This window comes from Stegostoma tigrinum, chromosome 26 (assembly GCF_030684315.1).
Source record: "Stegostoma tigrinum isolate sSteTig4 chromosome 26, sSteTig4.hap1, whole genome shotgun sequence".
NCBI classification, from domain to species: domain Eukaryota; kingdom Metazoa; phylum Chordata; class Chondrichthyes; order Orectolobiformes; family Stegostomatidae; genus Stegostoma; species Stegostoma tigrinum.
The window spans coordinates 27,643,115-27,669,582 of record NC_081379.1 but is presented as its reverse complement, the minus strand read 5'-3'; the positions used below and the strand labels follow the sequence as shown (position 1 = coordinate 27,669,582).

Here is a 26,468-nt window from a genome sequence, read left to right as displayed (position 1 = left end):
TCCTCAGATATGGAAGCAGTCCATGTTCAAATATAACAAGATCTGGACAATATCCAGGCTTGGGCTGACAAGTGACAAGTAACATTTGCACCACACAAATTCCAGGCAATGACCATGTCCAGTAAGATAATATTAACGTCAATTGCCTTTCAATCGTGTTACCATTCTTGAATTCCCCACTATCAACTTCCTGGGGATTGCCATTGACGAGAAGATAACTGGAATTGCCTTTTAAACAGGGTAGCTACAAGAGCAGATCAGAGGCTGGGAATACTCTGGTGACTAATTCACCTCCTGACTGCCCAAAGCCTGTCCACCACCTGCAAGGCACAAGTCAGGAATGTGATGGAATACTCCCCACTTGCCTGGATGAGTGCAGCCCCAACAACTCTCAAGAAGCTTGACATCATCCAGGACAAAGCAGCCTGCTTAATTTGCATCATGTCCAAAAGCATCTACTCCCTCAATCACCGACAATCAGTAGCAGCAATATTTACTATCAACAAGATGCACTGCAGAAGTTCACCAAAGATTTTCTGAGAACACCTTCCAACTCATGACCACTTCCATCTAGAAGGATAAGGGCAGTGAATACATGGGAACACCACCACCAACAAGTTGCCCTCCAAATCACTCACCATCCCTGACTTGGAAATATATTGCCATTTCTTCACTGCCATCAGGTCCAAATCCTGGAATTCCTTTCCTAAGGGAATCTGGTGTCTACCTAAAGGACATAGACTGTAGCAGTTCGAGGAGACAGCTCACCAGTACACCTCAACGGCAGCAAGGGATTGGCAATAAATGCTGGTTAGACAGCAATGCCCACATGGCACAAGTGAATTTAAAAAATCTTTTCATAATCTTCTTTAAACTGTCTGTCAAACAATGAACTTAAAACACTGTGCTGAGAAGATTGTAGTGATTGAAATGCAGCCAAGCATTGATAATGAATGACCCTGTGGGAGATATCAACAAATATCTCTATTGAAAATGCTTGAACAAATGTCTTGCCAGCTACCTTTTCAATTAAAGCAGTCCTATAGAGATTTTGTTAACAATCACTGACAACTGCAGTCAGTTTTTATATAAGGAGCAGTGGATTTAAAACAAAGCTTCAGATCGTGAAAGTTAAAGTGACCTCATCTGCCTCCAAAGGTGTTTTCACCTCCGACATTAATTAGTGACTCACACACTGCAGGCTAAAATCTTTGTAACAGTAAAATTAGGGGTTGTTTAAACTCAGCACTGAAGTCAAAGGGTATTGCTGAGTTCGAGTTTTCCTGCTGTGTCAATCATACTTTTCCACTTTTCCACTTTTCCCCCTACCAGCAAAAATTGGGAAGATTGGTAAAGTTCTTTAGGTCCCGTGAAAATTACATCCCAATTAATTTCCTATATTCAGGAATCTTCATGAGGCATAAGTCCTGCCATCCAGGTCTAAAAGTGGGAGGTGACAGCTACCTCAGCTGCCAGTCCATTAAATGTGGCCAAGAGCTATCAGCCAAAGCACAATACTGGCAGCTCAGTGCTGCCACACTCAGTAGTGGTCAATGCTATGACTGCACCTTCAGGATTAGCCCATACTCAAAAGTTGGATGTAGCTGGAGCTGGTGGACAAGCCCCGGTGTTTGGGAGAAGGACTGCAGAGTGCAGGCAGTACCATTCTCATGCGGGGTGCCATCAGTGTTGGGGGACATTCTCCTGTGGGTCATGAAGTGTCCCAAAAGGTTGCACCCCCCCACCCCCATCTCCTTGGACAATCTACTAGGAGGCAGCCAGCCTTGGCTAACAAACATGGCTGTAAGCCCCCTCACCCAATGTGTGTAAAACACCCATGGAGGTGGGAGTGGCCATCTTCTGGTCACTTATATGGTTTAGTTGGTCTCTCATTGACCAACCGAACTGTCAGTGTTCCAGCCACTGGATAATTGGCCTGCCAATAGGAAGATTGGCTAGCTGTTCCCCAAAAAGCTTGTAAGATTCAGCTCACAGTGAATGGTTTCCATAAAACTGAGATTTGTTTGGTACAGGAGTAGGGGTAGTTAGTTTTTGAACCTTTAATGGCATGTCGAAGATGGTACTAAAATGCAGAGAAACGTGAAAATTAACTCTTTTTGCCCATGAGGAAATTTCATAGAACAGGCTTTAGCTGGCTATTTGGTGGTAAAGGAAATCTGTGTAATCAAAACCGAAAGAACTGCGGATGCTGTAAATCAGGAACAAAAACAAAGTTGCTGGAGAAGCCCAGCAGGTCTGGACGCATTTGTGAAGGAAAAAAAGAGCTAACGTTTCAGGTCCGGTGACCCTTCCTCATTACTTTTGTTTGCGTAACGTTCCATCTGTTGAAAGGAGAAAAAATTTGAAACACATAGAAATAGGTTTTCATGTAATATCAGGCAGCAGTGGCCAATGCAATATCGTAATCTTGTGGCTAAAATTCTACTAATGATCTCAATGTGTTCAAAAAGTGAAAAAAACATACTTTGAAACTCAAGTTCCACACTCTATAAGAAACACATTTATTTTTGCAGTTGGCCGTTGTTGTTATTCTGAAGCTCCTTTCCAAAATAAGAGCCTGTCTCATCTTCTGTGCTGAGAGATGGGATGCTAACCTTTATCTGAAGGACTTGGGTTTGCTCCCAATGTAGATTGACAGGATGAGAATCCTGGCTGTCCATTGGCTGAGAGATTGTACTGTAAGAGAAATATTAAACCTACCTGTCAGTTGACAATGTTATTCAGGTGTAATGAAGACTGATACTGTGGAGAATGGACAGATACCACAGGTTCTGAATTGATTATTTTGACTCTAGCTGGGGTTAGTGTTCATTCTTGGAATCTGGGAATACTGCTACTGGCAGAGCGAGTGAGGTGTGGGGGCATTTTCTATTCCTGAGTGCTAACAGTTCTCCTGCACTGAAGTAAAATCCTTAAATCAACAGAACTCACCATGTCCCCACTGCCCTCCCATAAAATGAATGATTTTCCCTACTGTGAAACCTCCGTGTAGTTTCTTTAAAAGCAGCCTTTTCTGATGGTACATGCAGATAATATAGGCACAAACTTGGTCGCAGGAACTGGCCTGAAGTCATGGTCAAGGCTGTGTTTGGCAATTACACTCCAGAATGTTGGCATTGAACAACTTCCAATCAGAATAAACAGGCAACAGTATATGTATGGAAATGAAAGGGACATCCACACAATTTTGCCTGGAATTTGTTTACCTGTGAATTTGATTTGTATCCAAGCAGCCTGTATAAAGTGGCTGTTCCACAGTTCAGGTTATGTGCTGGCAGGTGGTTAACATTTACAGGGGAAAAGAGATTTTTTTCCTGTTCAATGTTTTAATTCCTCCCCCTCTCCATCCACCATTGGAGACTGACTGTGGCTCACTCCCTTGAATGACTTAGCCGGATATCCCCAGCGATGAGTGACCAGACCCCTGACTGATATCTGCACACTCTCGGACCGTGTTTCCTTGACTCCCTGGATTGATCTCTGAAACTACAGGGCTGACCTGGACCCATTCCCTGGATTGCAGACTCACGGGTCCTCTGACTCTGATCACCCTGAGAGGCCGGCTGACTGTGCCCAATCCCCGAGACTAACATCAGACATTTCTTTTGACTTACTGTGCCAGGAACACCTGCCTGTAAAGTGTCTCACTGGAGTTGACTGTGGATTACTCCCCTTGCACTTTAAGTCATGGCTATTTACTTGCAGTACGTACAGTGTGTTTGGAACAGTGATATGGGTTGGAGCATGTGCCATACAGGAACATGTTTGCCTCTTGACTGCTGAGTGCTGACAAGCTTCCTGGCTTTAAATCAACACTTGCAATCAACAAGCAAGGCAAGAAAGAGGCACTGTGGCACTGAGGCACTGTGATCCCTTATTGTCTAGCTGGAGGGCCAAAGTGCCATGTGGAAAGGCAAGGCAGGGATGTTATGAGCACCCAAATAGCAGCACAGTGAGTGAATGAGCAGCCCTGAGGTGCAGCTCAGTTCAGTCCATGAGCTGCCTGTGTGGACAAAGTGTCCTTCCAGAGGCACTACAATGAGGGGAGCTGGTAGCCTGCCATAGTGCACCATTGACGTGTAGGCAGTAAATGGATCAGAAATGGCCCAAGATGATGTGGCGAGGCTGCTGTGTGTCAGATGCCAATGTCTGTGAACATGAGGTGTGTGTGACTTCCTCCCATGGACCATGCCCTGAGACTTTGCTGAGACTGTCCACTTTAGCAGGAAGAATAGAAAAGCAGAGTATTATTTAAATGGAGAGAGACTGCAGGATGCTGCAGTACAAAGGAGTCTGGGTGACCTTGTAGATGAATCACTGAATGTTAGCAAGCAAGTATAGTCAGTAATTGGGCAGAATGTTGGCATTTGTTGCAAGGTGGATGAAGTGTCTTCTCTGCATAGGCTTACTCTCAGCAGAGTTGACCTATTTTCTATTATTCACACTTACCATTGAAACCTATTCTGCATCGACACTCGCTCCCATACCATTGTCAGTACGCCACACCTTCACCATCTTCCATTTGCTCCTCCTACCCCTTTGTTTATAGCATTAAAAAATAATTTTCCAGCCTCCCTTCAGTTCTGGAAATAAAGCCATTGTGGATTCAAAAGATTAACTCCATTCCTTTTGAGCCGTTTGCCAAAGTTATCGACAGCTATGGTTCAAAGGAAGAAAATAAGAGATGAGATTGCAGATCAATGTAATCTTATTGAATGGTGGAACAGAATCAAAGGATTAGCAACCTTCTCCTGTGTCTCTGATCCGATGTTTCTAAAGTGGACCTATGTTATTTCTCTACTATTTATATCTGGTATAAATGTGAAAATATCAATTGGTGCTTGGATGTACATTTCAACTTAACTGCCTTTTTCAGTCAGCTATATTGAAAAGGACCAGCAATAATCTCATAAATAAATATTTCAAAGATAAAGAATTTCTTATCATACGAATGATGGATTCCCCTATATGCTGTTCTGATCTCCAGCCAAATTCCAACACTAACTGCTAAAGTTACCACAGCATCCGATATTTATGGCTGAGGCTCATTTTCGACTGCCACTGGGGCATCAGTCAATCAGCCAGATACAGATGTAATGAGCAGGTGACTGATGCCTTGTTTGCTGGGAAAAGCAATTACATCACTTTCCCTTTGGTCAACCAACCACAGCATGATAGACTATACTTCAGTTTCTCAAATGCAAAAGTTTTATGTGTGCAAAACATTACTAAATGTCCATGTGGCCCTTTTAGACCCTGTATTCAATGCATTCAGGAAATGCAAAGCTATCACTCCATCAATGTTCACCTCATCTGTGATAATCGACTTAGGTTCATGTAATGCTTATTCGCTAGGCATCGGGTGGGATGCAGCTATTTAAGGGCATTCCAGTTTGACCTCGATATTTGACCCATGAAGACCCATGCAACATTGGCTCCCAACAGCCCTGTTCTGCCCTAGCTCAGGAAGACCACAGGAATCTGCCAACTGCACGTACATAAACATGTACGAGGCTTTGAGGGTCATTGGTGAACAGATAGTGGCAGATTAAGCAAACTGCACAACATTATGAACCAAATAAGCTTAACTAATGCCTAGAGGAGGATACCCAATTGCATCATGGTGACAAAGAGAATGAGATGTGGGACACTGCAAATCTTGCTGCAGTCCCTTTTCAGGCACTAGGGTTTTATCTTCAGGACTTTCTCTTCAGTTCTCTGTACACGCACTGTCTCTATAGATTTGTGATCACCCTCATCATTCCATCATCAAAGACATTTATCAATCATTGCTTATACATAAACCCCCAAGTGCCCTATTACAGAGTCTGATGATTCACTATTTCACACTAGTCCGTGCAGATTCTCGGAAGAGAATTTAAGCTCAGGTCAATAACATTTCTATGCAACCACAAAGGTATTTGTCTTTCATGTGCTTCTCTCTTGCTGAGTCCCAGAGTGTTGTGTGTCAGTGAATAGGACTGTACTTTCAGAACTGAGACATCTAACAGCCCAGCTACTGGTTGTTCCATATCTGCAACATTGGGGCTTTATAAGTTACAGTACACTTCCCATGACCACCTCTAAAGGAGGATTACATCAGAAAATGTTACATGGCGGGAACCTTGTTGTGAACTTTGACATCAATGAGTGAGTAGAATGAGAAGGAAGAGCAAGAGGAAGAGAGAATTCACCCTGTTTGTGAATACACTCGCCAGTATTTCTCCAAGCCTTGTTGACCAATGACCTGAAGGGAAAAATCACAATATTTTTCAAGTTCTCTGGTACCTTTTCTACCCACGATCTATGCCCTTATTCGGCAAACAAAGCTGATAAGTTCAAAATGCCAGGATTTGAACACCAAGCCCAATCATTTTTGAGGATCATAGTGCAGCCTGTAGTGGATGTGGTTATATGTGAATACAACTGTATGCAGATGCAAGGATTTGTTTTGAGATGAATACCTTTATGCAACTGACTGAAGTCATGTGGAAAGGTATAATTTATTTGTGTAGAATGCACTCTGCAAACACATGTGATGACGATAAATGCTAATAGTGAACAGTCCTGTACAATTGTATGAGGGGAAGAAACCTGTATGTGCCACTCATATTCTGAATAACTAATAGACAAAGAGAGGTCACCCTAGTAGGAGATTAACAAATCTCTTTCTGACTGGCTGTCAGTTCTTCACAATTACAGAACCATGAATTGTCATTTCTTGGGGTGGATGCTGCACTGAGGTGCCAAATGCTACCATCCTGCTCTCCTGCACTGGCTTCAGAAAATTTGGGAGCTTGAATGCTGCAACATGTCAAGGTACCATTACTTGTATGAAATATTGCCACCAAAGCCACGTGAATAGACCATATCCAGGCTTGGGCTGACAAGTAGTAAGTAACATTCATGTCACACATACGCCAGGCAATGGCCATCTTCAAGATAGAATCTATCCATTACCCTTTGACAGTCAACAGAATTGTCATCATTGAATCCACTGCTATCAACTTCCTAGCGGTAATAATTGATCAGAAACCAAACTGGACTATCCATATGAATGTTCTAACAGCACATCAGAAGTAACTCATCTCCTGACTCCTCAAAGCTTATCCACCATCTACAAGCCACAAGTCAGGACTGTGATGGAATACTCCCCACTTGTCTGGGTTGACGCAGCTTCAACAACACTCAAGATGCTCAATGCCATCCAGGACAAAGCAACTCACTTGATTCGCACTGCATCGACAAACGTTCAGTTGTTTAACCACCAATACTCAGTGGCAGCAGTATATACCACCAACAAAATATGCTGCAGAAACTCACCAAACTTCTTAGATGGCATCTTCCAAATCCAGAACCACTACCATCTAAAAGGACAAGGGCAGCAGACAGCTGGCAGTATTACCACCTGCAGGTTCCCCCTCCAAGCTGTTGAGCATCACGACTTGGGAATATATCCTTTCTTCAGTATCACTGGATAAAAATCCTGGAACTATTCTCATCAGTGGCATTGTGATTTTACCTGTACCTGTACCAAATGGACTACAGTCAAGAAGGCTGCTCACCTCCTCAAGAGCAACTAGCAATGGGCAATCATTTTTTGAAATCAATTTGTGACGTGAGGGCATTGCAGGCTGGACCAGCGTTTATTGCCCATCCCTAGTTGCCCTTGAGAAGATGAGCTGCCTTCTTGAAGCGCTGCAGTCCACGTACTGACTTTGTTGACATTGGACAGACATAATTCTCGTGAAGAGCTCGGTTATTAGACTGATTACAGATCATTCCAGAACACCAGTTCTTCCCAAGTTTATGGATATGAAAGCTGCTCTGACTAGACATGCCACCCTTATAGAATATTTACTGGATAGTCAATCACATGCCTTCCAATGTGAAAACTCATCATGCAAGTAGCCTTTATCTCCATTGCTAGTGTGCTTGTAACTAATGCAAAATATTCAAAGACAATAGAAAAGTCATACACTTCTTTTAACTGACTGTTCTTCTCATAAAGCTCTGCGAAAGAGTCACCGGACCTGAAACATTAAGTCTCAGTACCCTCCGCAGATGCTGCCAGCCCTGCTCAGTTTTTCCAGCAATTTCTGTTTTTGATTCTTCTCATAGGTTGGTGTTAGTAATTCATCCGCGGAGACTTGAGGACAGTCATTAAGGTTTGGGAAAACTCATTGTGCCCCTATCCTGCCTGCTCAGATCCAGGGGTCAGATCAACCCACATTCAGAGACTATTTTATAAAGCAGGCAGGTATGTCAGAACCGCTAAATGTCTTTCTGACCACTTCATGCAATTCAATGAAGCAGTACATATGTCCGGTACCCTCCTGCCGTGAGAGTGAGGATTATGATCTAAATTACAAATGATTGTTCATTTGCTTTTTAGAAAATGAGAAAGTTATTGAAGCACCAGGTCTATTACACTGGAAGGATTTAAAGTAATGCTTCTGACAAGCTGAAAAGATTAAAGGGATTCTAAAATCTGTCAAAGGCTGTGAATGGTATGGTGCACTGGCCTTGTGGCGCGTGTGCATTTTCCCTTTTCAATTTGCAATGCTTTGTTACTGGAGTCCATGCATCATCAAATTTATGAACTCCAAATCGTATTGGTTGGAGGAGTACCGTGATGCTTCGTAGTTGGTTTGTCAGAATAAGGTATGATTACAGATTTGTTCTACTCTACAGCACAGTGTGAGGCTGGGTTTGTGTTTATACCTGACCTTGACTTGACCTCTAACATGAAGCTGGATAACAGGATTCCAAAGTAGAATTAATAAAGTATGAAAATATGACCTTGGGGCCGAGTATTTAATGCTTAACCATACAGGCTGTGGCAAAATCAGTGTTTAAAAAAAATTAATTTAATCACTCAACATTTTAGTTTGTATATATGAATAAATTAAGTGCTTGCAGCCCGTAGTATCAATGATTAATATGCTATTTGGGTTATTGTCATGTGTTAACACAGTTTAATTAATTTAAAATGACCCACATTGTACAAGTGGTATTTCCTGAAAATGTAACTTTCCCTCTGTGGTTACAATAGGGAGCTTCTCAGTGATTAAGCTACATATTGTGACCTGGGATCTGTTCTGACAGCTTCCGTTATCTGGGATTATCATGGCCTGATTGTTACATGGGATCCACATCTGTAAATTAATTCTCCATAGGCAAGTATATTTCATGAATCAGTCATTAGTGTATTCCACGTTCTCCCGAAATAAAAATTAAAAACTGCAATCAGGAAATGTTGGAAATGCACAGATCAGAGCACATTTGAATTTGAGAAATTGGTTAATATTTCATGTTTGGGTCTTTAACTTTTGATGAAAGGACCTATTAGAAATATTAATTTATTTTGCTCATTTTGGATTCATTTTGTGCATTGGAGTGTGGTGATGTATATCCACTATTTCCTGATTTTGACTTAGGTTTATATACAGAAATGTTACTCAATTCCTCATGTTTGTTTCAGTTTGTTTCACCTTCATTTAGATTATGACCAATCTGTAGAACTCCATGTATTTGTTTCGTAGCATTCTTGCATTTCCAGCATTTCCTGATTTTAGTTTTTAATTTTAATTTAGGGAGAATGTGGAAAATTCTAATGATTGATTCATGAAATATGATTACCTATGGAGAATTCATTTGCAGATTTTGATCCCAGGCACCAATCAAATCATGATAATCCCAGATGACATTGGCCATACATCCCACCGTAGTTAATATCAAAATGCAGAGTTATCTTAAAGATACTTTATTCTGTCATGTAAAGCTCTATAAAAACACAGCTCAGTCACTTCCTTTCAAAGCTGTAAAGCCCAGATTACTGCATGTTTTTCATCATCACAGATCCCTAATGCTCAGAGTCAGTCCCTGGCACAACATTACAGTTTCTCTTATCCTTTTCCTGCACTGGGCATAGTTCTCAAGCATTGCTGTCTAGTCATTTGTTCAAATGTTTGGAAAAGCAGATAATATTAGGGAAGTTAATTAAACTAAAGATGTATCTGCCTATTTTGACAGATGCCTCCAGTAGCTTCGTTCAAGGACCACTGTTTAAGCGGTTGTAGACCTTGTACAACTTCAAAGCTTAAAGTGCAAGCTTTGGTTTCTTTTAAAATTTATTGAACAAATTAATTCTGCAAAGAAAATAACAGCTTGACCTTAATATTGAGATGAAGTGTCTTCTCTCATTGCAAGGGCCACCTGCGAAAATGACCTGATGAATATAACGATAGCCGGAATACATGTGCAAATTGGGCATCGCGGTAGTAAATTAATCAGCATTGCATCCATTTTAAACCTCTCAACTAGCACAAGGCAACAGTCTGCATTGTGGATTGGGGTAAAGACCTAAATGTGGTAATCTTGATATAATTTTATACATAATATTCATCTCCATACCCTCTCCCTCTGTTACTTATTCTAATTCTTTCCCTTCAGTTACAGTGAACTAATTTAAGAAAGTTATCCTTTACATAAGAAAGTTAATTATGTGATCCAAATAATTTGATTGCTTGGTATTGTGAAACCCCAAAGTCAATAAAAAAAACTAGGAGTATATTTTTTTCCTAGAGCCTCTCTGAATGAGCAGAATCTCTGGTCTTGACTTACGATTTCTTATGAAATGGTGGCAGTTCAACCCATGATTGAAACTGTCATAATAAAATGTTGATGTTTGCCATGTAGCCATTTCTGTGCCAGCTAAATTGAGGCTTTATATTATTATGCAAAGCACATTCCCTCCAGCATCAAAATCTGTAGAGAGAAGAAGCGTCCAAAAACATATAAAGAGCAAATTTTCAGCTTCAATGACATCTGAACCAGACTTATTCTGGATCCCAAGCAGTTATGAAAGGCAGGAAAATCCACTGATCTGCTTCCTTATAATTCTTAATTGAGAAAAAGAGCAGGGGAGCTTTCAGATCATGGTCACTGCTTTCTCAATAGCCCAAGATCAATATAAAAGTACAACAGCGATGTAAGGATATTAGCTTGTCTCCCTGCACCTCCCAGATTCTGTTTGATGTTTGGACTGATCATCGTTAATGGATAATATTGAGCAAATTAGTTTCAGATCAATATATTATGCCATAACACACTCTTGTGTAGCTAATATAAAACACTTGAAAAAGTAGCCACATTATAAAGCATATTTGGTCCTTCTCTATTAATTGACCACTTGTCCGAACTATTTCATTAAACAGTTAAAACTGCTTGCCCCGAAGCATCTTAATTAATATCAAACCTGTTCTCTGTTTGAGACTTAAATAAACTTCAAAAGGCATACAGACTTTCGCAATTCAGGCTTTTCACTGAATGTGTCAATATAATTCTCAGATTACTTCACTCTAGTAATTTAATCCTGATTTTACGCCTGGGATTCAACACCAGACCAAAACAAAACATAATTAATAATTTCACACTGTGACAGAGGTCCGAAACAGTGAGTGGGCTGAGGCCATGTTAAAATTTGATATCCTATGTATCCATAACTGTGAACTATTTTGAACATCTTATGTGCAAATACGTGCCAATTATTTTTTAGTAATAAATGAGGAGGTCAGAAGCCCAGACTATTAATTGAAATGAAAGGTAATCAAATATTCATTTATATGAAGGGCGTTGAGATGAGCTACTCAAGATGAATTGGATTCATCCCCTGAAGTGTGATCTGAACACAATCACACTGCACCACAACTGGGCCCACTTCTTCCTGTCTGCCTATTGCCATAAATCTGACATATTCAGACACTGCAGCAGTTCAACTACATGCCTCATGGCCTTCTGTGCAAAATTGGATCAGTTAATTTCAGAATACCATCTGTAGAGCAGCCAAGTACATTGGTTAATAAATTCAGATGTAGTTATCTGGAGCCGTGGATAAACATTCATATGGCCTCTGTAACCCACTGATAAAATCTTTGTAAGGTCATTTAGGGATGGCCGTGGGTGCTCACATCCATGAACATATTTAAAAATATGTAGATTTGGGGGGATATCAGGAAGGGGTTTCTTCTAGATTTTAGGAGTTATAAATTCAAAATTGAAGTTTATGGACTTTTGTTCAGCTTAAGTATTTAGGACTACAGTACAACATAATATAATATATGGAGCTTATTTAGTCGTTAGCTACGATTGGAAATGTTGAATATCCTACTCATGTTTCTGCTGTCATTCATCCTGTTTTAAACGAGTAAGTAGGATGATAGAGAGTTATTTCTGCCGGAACATATGTAAGGCTATTAAGTATTTTTTGCACTTGTAATCCCTGATTAAGTCTATATCTGTTATCAGGAAATTGGAGTTATTCTATGTTTGGATACAAGCTAGAGAGTACTACCTCGCCTTGCTATGCCAACAGTCTGGTTGACAGGATACAACCATATTGAGACTTGGTCTGTACATTTATCAAGTTTAAGTAATTTTAGAATGGCCTCATGTAATTCTGTCAACTTTATACAGGCAGCAATGTTGAAACTAAACTTTGATAATCCCATTACTTTGTAATGTGATTCATTGACTCCAGTTCATTTTTGCTTTTATTCTTCCAACCCAGATCATTGAATCATTACCCCAGTCATCAGTATGAAGTAATTGAAATGGAGATGCGTTTTGGACAAGGTTTCAGTTATTAAAATGTATTTGGCCATTTTGACAGAACTTTGTCTTGCTGAATGAAGAGACTTGTTATGACTTAATTGCAATGATTGGTTGGCTGTTATTCTAGCTGTTGCTGTTGTTTAAAATATAACAAAAATATGGAAACAGAATAAAACATTGTATTGCTTTTAATGACTCAAGATGCGTAGTTCCTATCTTTATTCTAATTAAGTAACCTATTAAATCAATTATATCGATGACACTTAATTTGCATTTGGAATTTAGGCTAATTAGATTATACAGTTTCCTTATTACCCAAATGTAAATATTCTGTGCAATGTAAATGACAGATTTGCTTTATTAAAAGGCAACATATTGCTGAAGAACACTCACTTGACTCCTTTTCATATATTAATTAGATAATACACTTACCTCAATAATTTGAGTATCATAGGCAATATTTGTGCAATTGCTCAGCTCTTTTATCTTACTGTAGCTAATTTAATTCAATTTACAAAGGCCATTGGGCATTTAGCAAATTAATACAGAAGTTTGACGATACACATCGGGTGTCGTGATATGGAAATAGAGGAGGAAGTGAATGTTTAAGTAAAGATGGGGTGCAAATCAAGTTGACTGCTTTGTCCTGTATGGCACTGAGTTCTCTGGCTGCACTCACAAGTACAGGGCATTCATTCACTCTTAAACTTATGTCCTGTAACTTGTTGAAGTCAGGAGATGAGTTGTTCATTGTAAAATGCTCAATCTTTGACTGGCTGTTCTAGTCACAGTATTTATGTACTGTTTCAGTTACATTTCTGGTCTATGGTCATCTCCACGATGCTGATAGTGTGGCCTTCAATGATGGCTAATGAATGCTAAGGGGAGTGATTAGATTCTGTCCTGTTGGAGATGGTCATTACCTAACTTCTGTGTGACATAATTGTTACACCCTCCCCGCTTTACCATTGTTTGATTTTGGGAAGTCAGTCGGAGAAGCATAAACCAATCTTACTCGGTCTTGCATTTATTTTTAGATTGAAACATTACAAGAATACACCACCGAACTTATGCATACTGTAAACAGCACCCCCCCCAACCCTCATCTCCATGAACTCCACTTTTACTAATACTTCTTGTCAAATGGTGCTGATGTCAAGGGCATTACCCTTGCTTCTGAATTCAGCTCAGTTGACTATCTTTGGACCAAGGCTTGGAGTTACGTGGTACTGGTGAATGCCAAACTAAGCTGGATCTTGCTGAACAAATTAAGTCACTTGTCATGTTTATGATAATGACCTAATAAGCAGTCACTCATTACGGATTGATTAGCTCAGTGAGTTAGTTTATTTAGAACAGTTATACAAACAGACAGTATGAAGGAGACATTACAGTAAGCAGCTGGTTTCCATTGGAGCAGTTTGCAGACCTAAAGCAGACTAAGTGCCAGCAAGAGTTACAATGTTGCTCAAGACAAGATATATCTACACAATATCCATCACCTTTCCAAAAGAAGGTTTATCTGTTTACGATAATATGTGAGCCTATAAATAGGTAACTCACTGATAAATCCAGACCTAGTGAAGGTGAGTTTATTTAGAGCTCTAGTTTGATTTCCCACAGTCATCAGTGATGTTACCTGTCATTCCTCATTGTATTTGGGAACCTGTCTATGCTGTAACAGGACTGAGGGGTAGTCAGGAAGCTGAAACAAACTTGATTTGACTCACTGTTGTACCATCAGTATACAGGCTCAGAGTATCCTTTCTCTACAATTATCATGCCCCTTGCCATGTATCTGCTGCAGAATCCTGGATGTGAACTTGTTGTCTAAAATGTAATTTTGACAGTTTGGTGCCCATATTTTTATCATGCATGTTGGTCATCTAGGCTTGCAGTTTCACAAGTTGCTCTTGAGTTTAAATAGAGAGCTTTGGGTAAGTGGCGGTAAATTGGTACACACTGGTCTGCTAACCTGGGCCCTGCCAGTGATTGAATGATTGCATTCAAGGTATTGCTCTCAAATATATGACAATGTCTAGAACTTGCTTGGTCTGTCTGCATGTCGGGATGAGATTTTTTGACAGTGTGAATTATGCGCTCAGCTAGACAGTTTGACCTGAGGTAATATGGAGAAGTAGTATTCTGTTCGATATTCCATTTTTCACACGTCCTGGAACCCCTTACGAATAAATTGAGGACCATTGTCCATAATGATCTCTCTTGGGGAATCTAATAAAATAAAAATGGAGCTTTAGGTGTCTGTGACAGTTGTGCACTTGTTGTCCAATTGACAGTGGTGTCGGTGGTGATCGTATAATTATTTCCATGGATGCTAGAAACCTCAGATACAATTTTTGATGTACAATGCCAGGGATTTCATACACTAATGGTCCAGTGTTTTTCTTGCGCTGACTTCGTACATGCTCTTCGTATGCCTCACACTTCTTAACGAGGTCATTGCAGATAACCAGTCAATATATTGATTCACTCATGAGTCTACTTGTCCACTCTGTCTATGTTTGAATGACTGAGTTGTTGAAGAATATCAAGTTGCAAACATTCTGATATAATGACCAGCATTTCTTCAAAAATGATTTCTGAGAGGTGGCTATTTCATCCCAAAAAGTTTAATATGCTTTCTACCTTTTTTGGACATGCTGAATTGAATCAGGCCATCCTTCAATAATATTTTTCATCATTTCTTAAGTGCAGAATCTTTTGCTGTTTCTTCTTACAGCTGCTTGCATTTGCCTTCGACAAAATGCACTCGGTCAATGTCTTCAAGCTTGATGGTAATCAAGTCATCTTGCAAATCCAGAGGTATATCTTGTGTTTTTACTGGGTTGAGCAAGTGAATGTGATGTGATTGCCTGGTTTTCTGACTTATACCTAATCTCACGGCCATAACCTTGGGCCTTTATCAGGTGACTCAACAATCTTTGCAGTGTCCTAGTCAATAATTTTCACTGAAATATTTCCAGCGGCTTGCAGTTTGGCGCCTTCCACAAATCTTTTACCAAGTATAATAGTATGAAAATACACAACTCCAGAAAACCAAAGCTCATGTGTCTGCTAAATGCTTGAGAAGTTGGACTGTGCTACAGACAGTGCTTCGAAGCAAATACTTTTGGTTTGCCTCTTTCTAGCAAGCGTATTCCTGGACCTGACTGTGAAGCATTTATCTTCAGGATAGTTGTCTCCCCGGCATTGTAAAGTTGCAATTTTGATCCATCTGATAATGATGATTTCAGTGCATTGAAAAGGTCTTGGTGGTCTCAGTGCTGTAGGAAAGGCATTTCTTTTCTGAATAATTCTCTATTTATCAAAACTTCTATGAAAAATTGAAAATGTATAATAACAAGAAATGAAAGAATTCTAGACTTCTTTGAAGAGGGCTGTATAGGCTGGGGCTATTTTTGCTGGAATGTCAGAGGCTGAAGAGTGACTTTATGGAGGTTTATAAAATCATGAGGGGCATGGTTAGAGTGAATAGCCAAGGTCTTTTCCCCAGGGTAGGGGTTCCAAAACTAGAGGGTGTAGGTTTAAGGTAAGAGGGGAAACATTATAAAAGGGACCTCAGAGTCAACTTTGTCATGCAGAGAGTGGGATGTGTCTGGAATGAATTGCCAGAGGAAGTGGTCGAGGTTGGTACCGTTGCAACGTTTAAGAGGCATCTGGATACCTGTATGAATAGAAAGGGTTTAGAGAGATCTGGGCCAAATGCTGGCAAATGGGACTAGGTTAATTTAGGATATCTGGTCAGCATTGATGAGTTGGATCATGGCTCATCTCTATGGCTCAATAACTCTATAATATCCTTATCTTGAAGAGTGAGCATAGCTTTTATGTCATATATTTCACTTGGATCTAGATGTATATGCCCGTGTTGAAATAAATAAAACCAAAAATGTTGATCTGTGATACATTCATGTAACTTCTCTAATTGTTGAACATCAGTCATTTGTAGTATGCTGCCTGCATTAGTAAATGCAGATTGTGATCGTGTTCACTCTTTGTTCTCCCTACCATGGTAATGTCATGCCAATGCAGACACATCCTGACACCATTGGTGTAATACAATGCAGATGAGTTTGAAAGAAAATATAGAAAATACACGACTTGAAGGGAAATCATTGAAAACAATATCATCCGAATGAGTTACAGATTTTAGTGAGCTCTTGGGTCTCTTCAGCAAGATGTGTTCACCAGAAACCATGCTTGACATTAAAAACTTGCACTAAAACTTTCAAACTGCAAACCTCAGATTTAGTTCTTCTAAAATCAGTACTTTGTAAGGGCACCATTTTGAAGCTGCATCTATGTGTCATAGATGCAACGTACTGTCAAAGATCCATCCTCCTTCGTGATGCATGTTACTGAACTACACCAATCTGTGAGCTTCTGGGTTCTTTTAATGATTCCATTTCTTTCCAGCTTGCCTAGAGTAACGTGCAATTTGTACATTACTTAGGTGATGATTCAATACAGAAGCTTGTGTTCTGCTTCACTGCAATGCTTCTGCTCCCTTAAAACTGTCTATTTTAACAAAGCATTCTGGATATTTAAAGGTTGGGCCATGCATTGAAGTTGAGTTTATTTCTGTGTTTGATTCGTTGTCTGGTGTCTGATTGATTATACGGATTATGACTTGTGTGAGGTCATGGCATGTCAGTAGACCAGCAGTTGCAGGTCCAAAGTGTCTACAATGTAAAGCATATGAGAGGCTCAGGCAGACTGATTGTATTTGCACTCCAGCAATATTAATTCAGCCATATACTCAGTTCTAGGCAAGATCCTGATGTGTTAAAAGTGTGAATCCAGTTGTTGTAATTTATATCAATACCAATGTTATGGGGAGGACTGGGAATGAGTTTTGCTGAGATGGTATGAGGAGCTAGGCATCAAACTGAAGAGCTGAACCTCAAGAGTAATAGTCTCTGGGTTATTACTGGAGCCACATGCCATTTTGCGGCACACAAATAAGATTAGTGAAATTAATACATGGCTGAAAGACTGGGGAGGGACAAGTGAGCTCTAGTTTGTGGGTAATGCATCTGAACTGGGAAAGGTGGGAGCTGTTTTATTGGGATAAATTGTGCTGGGACCAATGTTCCTTCTAAGCTGCATGGCCATCCAGCCACTTTGAGGCTCTGTGCATACTGATCAGCATACTGACATCGTGATTTCTGGTTTCAGAGCAGTGGTCTGCATGCCGAGAAAGAGTTTAGAGGGAGCATTGGCCAGGACCAGTGTTTTCGCGTACTATGTAACTAATGAGGTAGAGACATCTTTAAATAATGGGAAGAGTTAACAAATCAAGGATAGAGTCGAAATAGCATTCTAAGAAATGAAGGTTATAGAATGGCTAGAGGGTCAGAAAAAATAAACGAATGAATACACCAACAGTCAAGACTAGATCTTGCAAAGGTAATGAAAAGTCGAAGCTGAAGGTTCTGTATCTAAATGCATATAGCAATTGAAACAAAATAAATAAATTGGTAGCATGCAATGAAGTCAATAACTAAAATCTGACAGTTATTATGGAGACATGGCTGCATGATGTCAAGAATTAGGCCCTGAAAATTGAGGGGTATACGAGCCTTGAGAAGAATGGTAAGCTAGGTAAAGGTGGAGAGGTAGCACTGTTAGGTATGGCACTGGTTTGAGATGACCTTGGTTCAGGAGATCAGGGTGTAGAATCAGTTTGAGTGGAGTTGAGGAATAGCAGGGGAAAAAAGACACTGAAATTCTACATGTTCTCAATAGTAGCCATAATGTAGGCTAATGTATAGGTGTTTGTAATAAAGATACAGCAATAATCATATGTAATTTTATTCCAATCGTAAACTCAACAACCACATATGATTAAATTTTATATCCAGTTTGAAAGGGAGCAGTGTGGATCTAGGAGTCAAATTAGGTGGAGAGAAGATGGACAGGTCAAGGAGGTGGGGATGAAGCCAGTACAGGTGACCGTAAGTAGGGAGTTGGGATGGGGGTTGGTCACTTCCTCCCTATACTCACCTCACCCCCTACTAGCCTCATCCCTGCCTCCTTGAACTGTCCATCTTCCCACCCACCTACCTGTCCCTCCCTCCTCACTGACCAACGCCTATCCCAACTCCCTACCTACACTCACCTGTACTGGCTTCATCCCTGCCTCTGCGACCGGTTCATCTTCTCTCCACCTATCTGCTCCTCTGTCCACCTCCTATCATCGCTTCCCCCCTTTCTATTTATTTTAGAGCCCCCTTCCCCCCCTCCACCTATTTCTGAAGAAGGGCCCCAACCCAAAACATCAGCTTTCCTGCTCCTTTGATGCTGCCTGGCCTCATGTGTTCATCCAGCTCCACACCTTGTTATCTCAGGTTCTCCAGCAATGGCAGTTCCTACTATCTCAGACTGAGAGGAAGCTAACTAGAAATATAAAAATGTGTAGCAAGAGATTCTACAGGCATTTGGAATGGAAACAATAGTAAACTGAGTGTTTTTCTGCTAGAGAATGGAATTGGTCAGCCATAAGAAAATGAGGGAAGGAGTGAACCAATGTTTTATTTCTGCCTTCACAACAGAGGATACAAAAACATTTCGTTATAGCTGTAATTTAAGATATCTAATAATCAATTGGTCATCAGGGATTCATTAACACTATGTTAGTTAGTTTAATACCATAACACATGAAAATCTATGAAGCAGACATTACATCAACCAATTAGTTTCAGTGAGTGCAGTCTGTAAACCCAAAGCAGGCTAAATAGCAAGAGTTGCAACATTGTTTACACAGACTTCATGGAGTTCCTTTTAAGGTGAATTCTCCCAAAGGCAAGGGTCTGTATACAATATGTTCATCTTAACATCTTGTGAAATTCCTCTATCAAAGTTTGGCAGTTGACAATTATAATTACTCTCTGCCTTGCTTGTTGTATTTGGAGGTTCGCTATAATTGTTCATTGAGCATGATCTCAGACTGAGAACATGACATAACATTAAAAAGGGATGTTGTACTAAAAAAGTAGCCCTCTGCTTTGAGTTTGAACCTTGTTCATTGCTAATCTCAATATTTTTCCTCGCTAACTTTTGTTTCCCTTTTTATTAAGCAGCAGTTCCCTCCCACACTCATGCACTGACATGCCTGGAACTGACATTTGAGGAATAATTCATCATATTCAAGATGATGTAAAGAAAAAAAAGGCAATTTGAATTGGAGTGATGAATGCAGAAAGGATAATTGAAGCAAACCACCCCAGTTGAATCAAATGACAATGCAGCCCATCAATGCGTAAAGAAAAAACTGCTGAGTTCTGTATTTAGAGTTATGGAAGGTTCAGTCGGTGGATTTAGGCTTAAATTTTAACTCTGTACATTTGTAAGCATATTGCAGGGGTAATTCCATGTAGACCATGAAAAAATATGTATAATAGTCCACAGGGCTATGAAAATTGCAAGTTGTAAAACCACTTGTTCTAAGATGGTCTATCAATGCACTAGCCATAAATATTGTTGTTTACAAGCCTCGATAAAACTTGATACTTTTATTTCTTCCTGGAGTCACTATTGAAGTGGCTTTCACTTTTATTGCTCTTGTCAACACCAGCTTCTTTAGAGAGCTCCCTAGATGCCCCCTTACTTTGAGGTTAATTTTATTTGGTGCCTGAACTCATCTTCTTTGTTTCGTTTAAAGAAATGTCAGTATTTAGCCTTCCAAGGTATCAGGCCCTGTGGGATAGAAAAAGTGCTGAGTGACTATCCCTGGCTTTAGTTTGCATTTACTAGCTTGTTATGTTGCTGTCAGTTGTCTGGTTCCTGTAGCAAAGCTAATTACGGGGACAATTGCCAAGTCAGGGACTCTGAAGCTATGAGGCACCTGAGGTTTTAATGCCCAGCGTATAACTGCAACTAGAAAGGTTAATGTAAACAATCTGACAGCAATTTAATGAATGCCGGAAGAGGACAGTAATTTGAAATGATCGATAGCAGATTGTGTAGCTCAGCAGTATCTGAGAAATAATCTCATTTCCTAGAGCACTTCCTGTTTGTCTGATGATAGAGTGAATTAAATACCTTGTGATTTAGATAAGCCCAGTTTGAACTGACAACAGCCTCTGGAATTCAAACCCACTTCAGCGCCTCCCCTATCTCTCCCTCCATGCTGACAATTTCAATTTCCTAGCAGCCCCTGAGGACCACTGCTAGAAAGTGGTCCCTTTAATTTTTCTATGTAGAACTGCTCGATCTCACTGATTGTGACAGCTGACCTTAAATAACATCTGTAGCTCGGTTCAGGGATCTCTTAAGTGGCTGCAAAGTGCTTCCATTACTGCAATTACTGGATCATTTTATTTTTAGAACAAGCTTTATTTTTGGGAAATATTTCCTTCTGTGAGTTTGTTACGTCAACCATGATTGCTCCTTCAACCTGGAAAATGACTAGTACTAGAATTATGTCCATCCATCTTGAGTGGACACTGAGTCCCAAAGGGCACCCTTACTGCCAAATATTGTCTTGGGTCAAATCATTGACAAACACTTAACTACTGCCCTTGAAGACATCAATTCGCAGAATTTCTCTGCACCAATAATTCAGGCCTGCATGGCATGAGATGCACAGTTTTGCAGCTTTCGATCTGGTGATTTAGGGTGTGGTTTTCCCCTTGCTGGAGGTGGTTGGAAAGGTGGTGAGAAAGTCCAGTGTTTGGATGTCAAGATCAGAAGTCACACGACACCAGCTTATAGACCAAGAGGTTTATTTGAAAACACAAGCTTTCGGAGCCTCTGTCCTTCTTCAGGTGTTAGTGAGAAAGGTAGTATCAGACACAGAAGTGTGAGTAAAAGGTCAAAGGTTCACACCATGAATGCCATGATGTGGAGGTGCTGGTGTTGGACTGGGGCGGACAAATTCAGAAGTCACACAACACCAGGTTATAGTCCAATAGGTTTATTCATAATCACAAGCTTTTGGAGCACTGCTCCTTCATCAGGTGAAGTGGAGGGGACTGCACCGGCACAGAATTTACAAGCAGAGAAATCATCGCAAGATAATTCTAGGTAATTAAGAGTGTTGAAAGAAAGTAGAAATGGTGTGAGTGAAGTGTCGATGGGCTGAATAATAAGTCTTTCGAGGTGATCAAAAATGTCAAATGGTGTGAGTAAAGTGTCAAAAGCTGAATAACAAGGGAAAGGATCACCTATAATCTGATTAAATGAGGCAGAGATATAATTACAACAAATTAAAAATGAGATGTAGCTGGAGACAAACCAAACGGCTGGAATAGCATGATAGGTATAAGAGTCGCATGATGAGAGTTTGACAAAAGTAACAAGTAATCCAAGACTGTACAAAAAATAATGGTAGAGCAATCGTAATAAGTTGTCAAAGTGATGGTGTCCAAACAGGATGGTAAGGAAGATTTTACAAGCACAGAATTGTATGGCGGGGTCACATGCAGCACAACATGAACCCAACATCATGGTTGTTGCTGTTTTCATGGGTACAGAACATGGCTGTCAGTTTCTGCTCGGTGATCCTGCATTGTTGTGTATCTTAAAGGCCGCCTTGGTGGATGCTTACTTGAAGATTGAAGACTGAATGTCCTTGCCCGCTGAAATGTTCCCTGACTGGGTGTGAATACGCCTGCCTGGCGATATTTGGATGAATTGGCCTTGGACAGAAACCAGTCCCCTCCTTGCCTTGCTGGCAAGTAGTGCCCATTAATTATCACTTAACAGCCTGAACCTGGCACTAGCCTAACAATCTGCCTTGAGGGTGGGCAAGAAAAGATTCTGAAGAAGTAAAGGTAAACTCACCCAAAGACCTACTGGACCCTGAAGCTACTCTCTCATTAGGGAGAGAGACTGTGGTTGCTTAACCTGAGGGTCACCACGCCTCAGGTCAGGAGAGGGCTTGAAAAGTGAAGTCCTTCTTGGTAACCTCAGCTGGTGCAGGAATTGAACCCATGAGCCCACCCTCTGAAGAAGAATCATGTCGGACTCAAAACATTAACTCTGATTCTATCTCCAGAGATACTGCCAGACCTGCTGACTTTCTCCAGCACTTTTTCTCTTTATTTCAGATTTCCAACGCACACAGCATCTTGCTTTTCTGTGGCAGCTTTCCTGACTGGAAAACCAAGATGATTTGCCTAACAACCTTGGAGTGGGTTGGTGTTGATTAGTGGGGTAGTGGTATCCAATTACCCTAATCTGAGGCCACTTGGGACAGGGTTGGGTACAAAGCTGATAGCTGCCTGAAGCAACTGACAGTTCTGATGGTCCCCACCGCACGAGATCTGAAAGAAAAGGACTAAGCTTTCACGTTGCCTCATCCCGTGAAGACCCAGCTTCCAGCCCAACACAAAAGGTGCAGGCCTCTGATTCCGAGGTCGAGGCCTGAGATCCACCAAGAAATCACCTCTTAAACTGATCGGAGCTCAATCCAGCAAACTCCCTCAGTGGCATGTGTCGAGAATAAATTGCCAGGAAACATAACCGCATCCTACCTGCTTTATCTGCAAAATGGAAAATTCCAACCTAATTCCTTTCCAGATAGCTGGATATCTGCTGTCCTGCATTGAACACCATTGAAAAATGCAGTTTGAGTTGGGTGCACCTTTGCTCATTCCAACAATACTCTGTGAAATATTTTGAGTTATTTTTCTTCTATGTGTTGGTGCATAAACTAGTCCTTTTTAATAGCAAGGGTGGGGGACCAATGTCCTACTCCAGTCCTTATTTCTTAATGTGGCTGTGTAGGTTAAATCAATGTTTCTCACAGGTCAAATCTGTACAACTATATTAATGGTTGGTTCATTTGTCTCTGCTATTAGTTAGTTAGTTTCTTTCATTTGGGGTTGTTTCTTTCCATCTGTTGTCATGGCACTTCTGTAAAATTAAAAATTTTATTGCAGATGAAACATTGTGGGTTTTCAGTGCTGCTTATGTACCGAACAACGTGCTGACAGTTATAGTGTAGGTATGTTCATAGTGTTCAAATACAAACGATGATGGATAACTCAAGATCTTTGGTTCATTCAGCCTGTCTGATACAATTGGGACATTCATAACATATAATGTATCACAAAATGTAGACTGTCTACTCCATCCAAAACTGCATGGTCTCGCGGGAGAACCAAAAGAATAGATAAAAAAAACCGGGCCAGTTTGTTGAAAGGAAGGATTCTGGGAAATTCCTTCATGGCGTCTGTATTATGTGCATGTATATTTTGTTACCACAAGATCCTAGGCGAAGTTCCCTAAATTATTACAAATCCAGGCAAATTGTCAAGGTCCAGGTGAGAGGGATAAACCAGCTCCCATTCTTTATTTCACCTGGCCCCTTCGTTTACTGGCAACAAGATTAATTTGCAAAGAATTCTCTCCCTTGTGGATATCTTTCTCCCAGACCAAATGAATTGGTGTTTTAAAAGGAACCAATTTATCTAGGCTTTCTTGCGTTCACAAAAAGAGTGAGCTTATTAATTGCTAAATGCAAAAGAAACAATACTATAGTACGTGTACAGAGCTTAGAATCTCTCGGTGAGTTTGATAAAGGTTAAGAGGTTGGATCTGTCTGTGAGTCATTTGTAAGAAATAGACAGAAAACTGTTGCAGTGGATATTACAGATAGTATTAACTTTGATAGTTGAACAGCCAATGTCAAGATTCTTGATTTTGCAGGTGGATTGAAATTCTTTTGTCCTGATTCCTTTCAATGTGGCTGGTGAGCAGCATTCAGAGTGAAAGAGTATCTTTTTCCTGTGCAGCAGGGAGTGTTTAATGGCTCTTCTCAAAGTTGTGACCTTCACTCATGAGGACATCTGGCCACTACACATGCAGCTCAGTAGAAGTGTGTATTGTCAAAAGGGAAAAAGCAAATATGCCTATCATCCAGACTGCTGTCTTTTTTTAAGTAATCATGTTCACAGTTTAAAACACTTACAGGCTTTTGCAGTACAATTTGTAATGAATTTCTCCACTTGAAGCTTCTTTAGCATCTTGTAAGTGTGATATTCCAGATTCAGCCTCCCTCTCTTTCTCTCTCTCTCTCTTCCTCTTCCTCCCTTCTGGCAACCTTAGATTACATCTGCAGTTATTTTGGTTGCATCAGTCTTCTGTTAAAGAAAACACAACACATATTGGAAAGTAAAAGCTTAATATGTCCAAGGTGGTCTTGGATTATGTCCATGACCATGTCAATGCGCACGTATACATTTTTGCATAGGAAGGGATTAAATAGCTAACTTTCAGCATCACTTCTGCTGTTGTCTCTTGGTTGTGATGTGTGTTAACTCCAAATGAATTTATGTCAAGTTATTGGACTGAATGGGTCTCAAATGCATGGATTCCCAATTCTTGAAGACCATACACTTTTTGCAACTGCAATTGGCACAACTTTGTTGTGAGAATTCCAAAATAACATTAAAATGAAATTCAGTTTTTTTTATATGTTTCTTTGGTCTTTATGCCTCGATTACAAGGAAAATCCATTGTTTACTGCTTTGAACAACATCTTGGAATTGCATGGAGGTGAAAATCAACTTTTAATACCAAACATCCTTTCTTATTAAGTCACAAGTGGTCTTAACTAATATAACTTTATTCATTGTGCAGTGTGTGAAAACTGGTGCATGCACATTGAATAATTAATATGACACAGAAAAAGCTGTAACTGGAACAGTGTATTGACTGTTCAATCCACCTTGAGCAGAATGGAGGCAAGTTAAGGAGATGAAAAATATTCAATGTCTCAATCTGAATGTCTTTGTATTATGATGCCACACAGTTAATGGCACAAAGCCAAGAATCCAGGCTGAGGGTAGCCATTTAATAACTGGATTGATTTTCATTTCCAAGATCATTCTGACCCCTGCTCAGGTGGTAAATATTTGTTAATGTGGATCATTCAGGTGCCTTGCACTGTCAGCTGATGTTTGCTCACAGGTTCCAATGTTTATTCTCACTGAATCCGAAGTGGAGGCAGGGTGGCATTTTATTTTGTTAAAAGTATAAATCTTTCAGCTTGTGCATTTCTCCCCATAACTTGAATAGCCAAGCAATTTTTTAAATATAAACAGAGATTGTTGTCATTTTCCATGGGATTGGTAGTGAACTAAAAGGGGAGCAGCTTTAGTGTTAGAACAATAACATCGCAGCACATAGACTTTTTTAATTCATTGTTGCGGACTGATCTTATAGGAGTTTGTAAAATCATGAGGGGCATGGATAAGGTGAATATAAAAAGCCTTTTTCCCTAGGGATGGGGAGTTCAAAACCAGAGGGCATATTTTTAAGTTGAGAGGAGAAAGGTTTAAAAGGGACCTGTGAGGCAACTTCCTCACACAGGGCAGTTCGTATGTGGAATGAACTGCCTGAGCAAGTGGTAGATGTAGGTGCAGTTACAACATTTAATTTGGACACTTGGATAGGTACTTGAATAAGAAATGTTTAGAGAGGTATGGGCCAAACACAGGAAAGTGGGCCAAGTTTAGTTTGGGAAACCTGGCCGGCATGGACGAGTTGGACAGAAGGATATGCTTCCAGGCATTATGAGGCCTTGTAAGCCCACAGGAGAGTGAAAAACACATTCTCATTATGGACTGCTAATGTGCCATCCACCGAATGTGATTTTAAAACAAAGTTATCATTTCTAGTTACTTATCAGACCCTGAGTTATTTCATTTCCAGATAGGATACCTGAAATGGTCAAGGTCCTGACTGAGAAGGGACGAACTGGACTCCCTTCTTTATTCACTCACCCCTAGGATGATCACAACAAGATTAATTTCAAAAGGGTCCCATTTCTTATGGATATCTCTCTTTCAGATTAAATGAAT

The 26,468-nt window shown here is 40.3% G+C and overlaps 1 protein-coding gene across 4 annotated transcripts in view; it reads left to right on the top strand.

Annotated features, from left to right (window-relative positions):
* The window catches only part of LOC125464333 (transmembrane protein 132C-like), a 932,328-nt gene that overhangs the window by 745,998 nt on the left and 159,862 nt on the right, over nt 1-26,468 (top strand). Inside the window, exon 1 of one of the 4 annotated variants that reach the window (XM_048556642.2) lies at nt 8,531-8,685. The exons of the other annotated variants lie outside the window; for them this stretch is intronic. The gene's annotated coding sequence lies outside the window, so the exon portion shown is untranslated. Of the gene's footprint in view, nt 1-8,530; nt 8,686-26,468 lie in introns of those variants that run through there. 4 annotated transcript variants of the gene reach the window in all.